We start from the raw sequence: 8,958 nt of genomic DNA, 5'->3' as shown, positions 1-8,958 counted from the left end.
TATGTGAGGCCCTAGCTTAATGACTTCTCCCAGAGCTAATTGGAGCCAGGAGTGAGCCAACCTTGACTAGGTTGCAAAACTCTACGTAATCCCAAGGGGTTCACATACTTTTTCTTCCAACTGTATAAATGCCAAGTCTGAAGGGTAAATACAACTTTAAAAAATTTCACTTAATTTCAGATTCAGTTGGAAGCGGGGTATATTTATCCATTTGCAGTCATGAAGCTTGATCTTTCTGTATTCTAGATACTATTTTTTAAAAAAAAATGGCCCTCAAGTTATCATATGCAAAAATCACCTTTACCGACACTTCTACAGGTTAGTGTTGTGTAATGGTGGGGTGCCATAACCTGGGCTGCATGGTCACCACATGTACTCTTAAAACCCAACTAAAGGCAAAACATTTCCCACATGGAAGAAAAATATATTTGAAAAAAAAATTACATTGGTTCAAACCCTCCCTTATGCTATACAAAATGTAAAAACCCATATGGAAGAAAAATATATTTGAAATATATTTAAAAAATATTCTTCCTAAATATATTGAAACAAATTATAAAAAAAAAATTATAGGATTGTATTATATGTATGGGGGTTTGCTTTATATATATGTAGTGATACACTCATTGAGTGGTTATTAGTGCACGGGTTCTGAAGTTGTATCAGGACATCAGGTCACATATTTTTTGAACACTTATGTTGGAGCACATTGTGGCAGTTTATTTGTATGTAGAGTGTTGTGTTTTGTATTACCTTATATTTTTTATATTCATTTGTATATTTGCATGTGTCGATTATTTTACATGTTATGATGTATGGTTATTATTAATTTAGCGCTGCACTATATCATTGGTTATTCCTAAATATATTGTCATATATTTAAAATGCTACAATTTTGGCCATATTCAATATATTTAAAAAAAATAAATAAATATATATATATATATATATATATATATACTGTATATATATATATATATATATATATATATATATATATATTATAATGTTTTAGAAATATATTCTTCAAATTATTGTTAACAGGTAAAAAAAGTCATTTTAACATATATTTTACATATATTTGTAAATGCATTCCAAAAATGTAGATTTGTGTTTTTAAGACATACAGTATATTTGAAATGTATTTTTAAAAATATTTTCTTCATATATTTTGTAACAAAAACCTATATTTATTTATTCAAAAATATTTTTAAATATATTGAATATGGCCAAAATTGTAGCATTTCATATATATATATACTGTATATATGTATATATATGTATGTGTATATATATATATATATATATTTTTTTTTTAATATACAATATATATATATAAATATATATATATATTTTTTTTTAATATATATTGTTATATATTTTTTTTATAATAATTTTTTTTTTAATTGATTTATTTTTTAAATATGGAGTATAAATACAATAAATAGCAAACTGCATTTTTGGGGGATTTGAATAAACTTGTTTGTAAAAAGTAAAGCTATACTCTCACAAAAGAATATGTTGTTTTTTTTAGGGCACTGGGTGTTAAACAGGATACAGTGGCATACGTTTTTTTTCTTTGTTATTTCCACTTTAACTTGCGTTCCCTCTTCTTGTGGTATGCACATCATGCACTCTTTGTATAGAAGTTCCTGCAGACGTGAGCAAGGCAGACCATAAGCAAATGCACCTGAACAGATGTTTGTAGTGGAACTTGGAAGCTTGCTGGTAGGATAACACTAAAAAACATAAAAAAAACCCCAACTTTTTTAAATAAATTAATTTAATTAAATAAATAAAGCTTAACTGCATTTATTCTCCCTAGCCAAGATAAAGTGTATGGGGTAATTATTTAATTCATTTTTAATTCTGTTAAGGGGAGTAATGTATTTTCTCTTGTGTACATCTTTTATTCTTTTTTTTTTCCCGTAAATTCTACTTTAATTTGCGTTCCCTCTTTTTGTGGTATGCACATCATGCGCTCTTTGTATAGAACTTTCTGTAGACGTGAGCAAGGCAAACCATACGCAAATGTGCCTGAACAGCTGTTTGTAGTCCAACTTGGGAGCTTGTTGGTAGGCTAACATTAAAAAACAGGACATAAAAAAAACAACCAACTTTTTAAAATAAATTAATTTAATTAAATAAATAACGCTTAACTGCATTTATTCTCCCTTGCCAAGATAAAGTGTATGGGGTAATTATTTTATTCATTTTTAATTCTGTTTAGGGGGGTAATGTATTTTAATCTAGTGTAAATCTTTAATTTTTTTTTTTGGTTAATTCCACTTTAATTTTTGTTTCCTCTTTTTGTTGTATGCACCTCATGTTTTTTTTTTTCTGTTCCAGTTTTGAGCATTTTTTAATGAATTAATTACAAAATAAATAAACAAAATGAATGAAAATGAAAAAAATAATTATTATTGGTTAAAAAATGGTGATAAAAAACGGCAGAGGGAGAAGAAGGAGTTACTTAGGGTTGATTAAGGTTAACTAATTGTTTATAAGTGGATAAAAGACCGCCATTGCTGACCTTATTCTCAAAATTCAAGTTGCTGACCCAAAATGAGAATGAAAGTCTGAACTCTTGTTCTGCAATCATGCTTTCCTGAAGCCATTGGATCATCATGCTAAAAAGCTGGTATTTCCAAAGTCAGCATTCATTTTCTTCCAGTACACATTTCTTAGTAGATGACTCGATTCATATTCTCAGTTAATCCACATTATGTTTTAGAAATTGGAGCATGTGCAGTATCTATGCATTGATCATTCCACGCTTTATATAAGTCTGTAGAGAGAAATTACAACTGAATACTTTGTATTAGGTATAGAGAGACTCTAGACCAGGGGTGGGCAAACTTTTTGACTTGAGGGCCGCAATGGGTTCATATATTGGACCCGGGGGCCAGACCAAGAGTAGATGAATGATGTGTATGTGTCATCCATAGCAAGTATAGTAATATTCCCCCATAGTAAGCATAGTAATTAATCCCCCATATAGTAATTCATCCCCCATAGTAATTCATCCCCCATATAGTAATTCATCCACCATAGTAATTCATCCCCCATAGTAATTCATCCCCCATATAGTAATTCATCCCCCATAGTAATTCATCCCCCATAGTAATTCATCCCCCATAGTAATTCATCCCCCATATAGTAATTCATCCCCCATGGTAATTCATCCCCCATAGTAATTCATCCCCCATATAGTAATTCATCCCCCATATAGTAATTCATCCCCCCTATAGTAATTCATCCCCCATAGTAATTCATCCCCCATATAGTAATTCATCCCCCATATAGTAATTCATCCCCCATATAGTAATTCATCCCCCATAGTAATTCATCCCCCATATAGTAATTCATCCCCCATAGTAATTCATCCCCCATATAGTAATTCATCCCCCATAGTAATTCATCCCCCATATAGTAATTCATCCCCCATAGTAATTCATCCCCCATATAGTAATTCATCCCCCATAGTAATTCATCCCCCATATAGTAATTCATCCCCCATATAGTAATTCATCCCCCCTATAGTAATTCATCCCCCATATTAATTCATCCCTCACAGTACTATTCCCCCCCAAGTAGTAAGCCAAGTCCCCCCTGTGTCAATTCACTTACCTTTGCTCCGCGCGTTCCTCTCGCCGTGTTCCCGCGCCGTTCCGGTCTTCAGGGCGGACTGTGAGAGGAGCCTAGCTCCCCTCCCCTCACGTTCGTCACGCTGCCCCGCCTACACACATCCTGACAGCCACATCCGCGGGCCGGATTAAAAGGTCCGCCGGGCCGTAGTTTGCCCATTGCTGCTCTAGGCAAAGAGTTTACTGTTTTATCTACCACAAGATTTGTAAAGCAGGCCATAGGTGATAAAATTTTCTTTCCTTCCACCATGGGTGGAAAAATAGAAAATCATTCATTTCCCCATTAACTTAGTCAGTGTTGATGGAAGATTCCCTCCCGTGAAGCTACTGTGATCTAACAACAGCGGCAGGACACAATGATCACTGCTGGCAGCCAGGGCGGGGACAGTGGGTGGGAAGGAGGGGCAGCTGCCCTGGGGCGCAATGGTTTACTGTAGGGAAGGGGGCGCTTTCCTTCTGTTGCAAGGCTGACAGGCAGGGCTGCTGTTAGAAACCACGGGGCCCCATACAGCCAACCTTGCAGGCCCCCTCTCGTTCCGAAAAAAACATAGTTTACTATGCTTTAGTTATGAATATACATAGTTAGTGATTGGTACCGATCACACATTGTGTTCATTCAGGAAGGGAAGGGGCTGATAAATGTGATGTATTTACCGGACCCTTTCTCCACTCTCCATCCTGAAAGATCTTATTGTGTGCTTGCAGCTGCTGAATGGAGAAGGAAGCTGGCAGCACTGTGGGAGTGAGTGTACAAAGGGGGCCTGGGTAGCAGGAGAGGCAAATACTGGAACGGATCCCCTGTATGGCTCCTTTATGGCCAGCAGGAGTGAGAGGAGAAGTCAACTTTCAGTTGCTGCAGAGAGAGTAATACAGGGGATCGGTTCTAGTAATTACCCCCTCCCACCATATCAATCACCCTCCCTGCCTACTTCCAATTCACCCAGCTGCCTGGGCCCCTCTGCTAGCCTGGGCCCTGTACATGAGGACTGGTGGTACCTCCTTATCCATGGCCCTACTGACAGGAGTAGTGACAATGGCATTGCTACTCCTGTCAGCCCAGTGCTGGGAGCAGCAAGGAAAGGAGATGCGAGCCGGGACATGGTGCAGACTGTGTTCTCACTCCCCTCCTCCTTCCTGAGAGCCCTCTTGTATTAACAAGCAGGTGGCGGTGTTCACAGACACACAGGAGCTGCACTAGCAGGAAGTAAGAGGGGGAGAGAGCACAGCCCGCACCACCAAGTGATGAAGTGTCCAGGAGAGAGCTGGGAGTGGAGGAGAGAGTCATCAACAGAAGCATGTGCTCAGTATTGAAACTGAGCTGCACAGTTCTTTTTGACAAGCGAAATACTGCAGGGCATAGGTTCCCCTGAGCTTGTACATCATGAATGTGGGGGGGGTGCAGTTTGGCATCTTTGCCCTGAGTGCTGGATGACCTTCTCTCGGCACTGCTGGCGGCAGGGGCAGACTGACAACTCATGGGGTCCCCGGGCAATAGGGGATCATGGGGCCCCTGTGTCCTTGCCCAAATTCAAAAAAGCCTATGAAAAAGGTACCAGGGGCATCTCATGGGGCCCCCTACTGACCCCGGGCCCTCGGGCAGTGCCCTAGTTTCCAAATGGTCAGTCCGCCCCTGGCTGGCGGCTATAACTGCTGGCAGGGATAGTATACAAAAAAATCTTAGGTTGGTTGTACTGAAGTTGATCGATGAATTGACTTCAGTACAAACAGCCTGCCCATAAATTGATCGAATCTCGGTCGGCCCCTGCTGAACTGTCCAAGATTCCATCCATCTATGGTTGGCTTAGATCTTTATATCCAGTCTCATAACTTAGGCACACTTTCATACTGTATGGCCAGACAGATGACACTTGTTCCTCATCAAGTAATTTGTCTTCCTTCTTCTGTCCAGTTTCCCGTGTCAGCTCTCCAACATCAGTTTCCCCATTGGTTCATGAACTGGGACTGTCGCTTCTGTCCAATGCGCAGGGAGCTGACCAAAGAAGCAGAGATGACAAACTGGGAAGTAAGCCAAGTGGTCCTCATGAATAGCAGAGGTGGGTGTATTACAATCATAAAGGAATGAATAGATTGATTTTGCTGCAAAATTATTAAATTCATGCAAACTTTTCTACAGCAGAAAATCTCAGGTTTGCTGATTAGGCAAATCTGAGCTGGTTGGGTGTCCTTTCCTTTAAAAAAAATGATGTTCTTTCCTGTAATTAGAGTATGCAATGAGATTTATTCTCTTTAAAGCCCAACTCCGGGAAAAGCAAAAGTCTCAATTTGCAGTGGGGTTGTGCCTGCACTGCAGGGGTTAGCAGCTTATTTAGTCTAAGGCAGCCTTTTTGAACCAGGGTGCCCAGGCAACCCTGGGGTGCCTTGAGATTTCCTCAGGGGTGCCTTGGCAAAATGTCTAAAAATTGCCCAAAACTTGTATACAAGCCAACGGGTGGAACAAGCCTGCCTTTTAGATACACAAAGCCACAGGTTTTCATTGTGCGTCATTACGACCCTTTAGCTGCCGGCGACCTGACAACCAATGACATCATCAGTTGTTAAGGAGGGTGTAAGCTGCCTCCACAGCATCGTTGTTTGCCCTTCTCCTGCCCCTCTCCATCAGTGCTGGGGTCACATTAGCTCAGTGATGGAGAAAACTGAGGGAGAAGAGAAACAATGGTATACTAGTCAGTACCAGTGTGCAAAAGTGTATTTGCTTTGGAAGAATAAATCTCCTCTCGTGTTGGGTGTCCTACATGTGTGGATGTTGCTGAGTTATATAAATCTATTAGAATAGTTTTTCACATTTTGGAATGGGGTGCCTCAAGACTATCCATCATTTTAAAGGGTGCTTTGACTGAAAAAAGGTTGAGAAACCCTGGTCTAGGGAACAGTAAAAGCAATTTAACTGCTTGGTCCTCTGTTCCCGTGTGAAATGGTGCTCCCCTATGTTCTGGCAATGGATTATCCCTCAGCATGCTCATGTCCAATGCAGGACTATGGTCTTGATGACATTGGGACCTTGGATCGCAGGAGTTCAGTGAAAATGAGGCTGCAGGAATTGGTCCAGTAGTGCGGAGGAGTCTGCAGGAGCAAAGGATTAGGTAAGTAAAACTGCTTTACCTGGTCCCCCCCGACATAATCTCTTGGAGGGTGGGTGCAGCTCTACTACTTCTCCCATAGTTCAGCTTAAGTCCATGGATGTACATTGTATAATTCACTCCCCTGTTATCTCTCGCCTTGACTATTGTAACTCCCTCCTCATTGGCCGACCTAATTGCAGGCTATCCCCTCTTCAGTCTATCATGAATGCTGCTGCCAGACTCATCCACCTTACTAACCGTTCTGTATCTGCCACCCCTCTCTGCCAATCCCTCCACTGCCTCCACTCAGTGTCCTCCACCCCTCTCTGCCAATCCCTCCACTGCCTCCATTCAGTGACCTCCACCCCTCTCTGCCAATGCCTCCACCCCTCTCTGCCAATCCCTCCACCCCTCTCTGCCAATCCCTCAACTGCCTCCACTCAGTGTCCTCCATCCTTCTCTGCCAATCCCTCCACTGGCCTCCACTCAGTGTTCTCCACCCCTCTCTGCCAATCCCTCCACTGGCCTCCACTCAGTATCCTCCACCCCTCTCTGCCAATCCCTCCACTGGCTTCCCATTGGCCAATGGATAAAATTCAAAACATTAACAATAACGTATAAAGCCATTTATAACTCTGCCCAAAATTACATCACCGATCTTGTCTCTAAATATCACCCAAACCGTACTCTCCGCTCCTCGCACGACCTCCTGCTCTCTAGCTCCCTTGTCTCCTCCTCCCATGTTCGTCTCCAGGACTTCTCCAGAGCTTCCCCCATCCTCCGGAACTCTCTACCCTAATTTATCAGACTATCTCCTACTCTGCTCACTTTTAGGCGATCTCTGAAAACCTATGTCTTCAGGGAAGCCTATGCTGCCCTCAGCTAATAATGGAATCTTCTATTGCTCCTACCAGTCCATCCCCCACAGTTGCTACCTTTTGTACCACCAGCCCCTCCCTCCTAGATTGTAAGCTCCCAGGATCAGGCCCTCCTAATCCTCTTGTATTGAACTGTATTGTTGCTGTATTGTCTCCCGTTATATTGTAAAGTGCTAAGCAAACTGTTGGCGCCATAAATCCTGTATAATAATAATAATAATATATAAATCCTGTATAATAATAATAATAATATATAAATCCTGTATAATAATAATATATAAATCCTGTATAATAATAATAATGCATGAGTACTGAGTGAGTGGGCATAGGTTTACCAGGTAATGAAGTAGCATTTACCTTGAAAGATAGATAACACTAACTAACTAACTAGGTTAAACCACAACCAAAGGAGGGGAAACAACCTTCTCCGATTTAGTTCTTTAAGAAAATACATCAACATAGAATAAAATGAGTCACATGTCTAGCAAACAAGTGTATGTGGTTAAGTAGAAACTGAAAACAGGAACATATAGTAGGAAATTTACTAAAACTAGAGCACTCAGATTCTGGTGAACCTGTGCATGGTAGCAAATCAGCTTCTAAGTTCAGCTTGTTTAATTAGGCTTTGACAATAAAACTCGGAAGCTGATTGGTTTCTCTGCAGAGCTGCACCAGATTTTGCACCATGCGGTTTTAGTAAATAATTCCCGCAGTGGTTAGTGGAATGTTGCTCGCTAACCTGTAGTTGAACTACTTCTCATGAGAGTACTTCAAAGACATGCTGGTAGCTTTGTTGGCTCCTGTCTGAATTGTCCTTAGTATGTGTATGTATGAATGTGAGTTAGGGACCTTAGATTGTACGCCCCTTGAGGGTTAGGGACCTTAGATTGTACACCCCTTGAGGGTTAGGGACCTTAGACTGTTCACCCCTTGAGGGTTAGGGACCTTAGATTGTACGCCCCTTGAGGGTTGGGGACCTTAGACTGTACACCCCTTGAGGGTTAGGAACCTTAGATTGTACGCCCCTTGAGGGTTACGGACTGATGTAAATGTACAATATATATATAAAGCGCTGTGTAAATTGAAGGGTGCTATATAAATACCTGTAGTAATAATAATAATTAGAATATTTATTTTTAAAATAGAACCCTGTGCCTGAGCATCCTTGCTCGCATTAAAAGCATGACCTACCTGGGCTCTACTGCCAGTTCCAAATTCCCCAGGGGCACTCATCTTGGGCACAAGAGGTCCATAGGCTTTTAATGATAGTGAAAAAGTCATGTTGCCCTTAGGGAAGGCTGTCAGAGCCACGAAAGACTGGAGAGACCCCCCGACCCCTTCTTGGCACAAGTA

This window comes from Staurois parvus, unplaced genomic scaffold (genome assembly GCF_062004578.1).
Source record: "Staurois parvus isolate SC_StPar_1 unplaced genomic scaffold, SC_StPar_1.0 ptg002113l, whole genome shotgun sequence".
Lineage (NCBI taxonomy): Eukaryota > Metazoa > Chordata > Amphibia > Anura > Ranidae > Staurois > Staurois parvus.
This window is presented reverse-complemented; position numbering follows the sequence as displayed.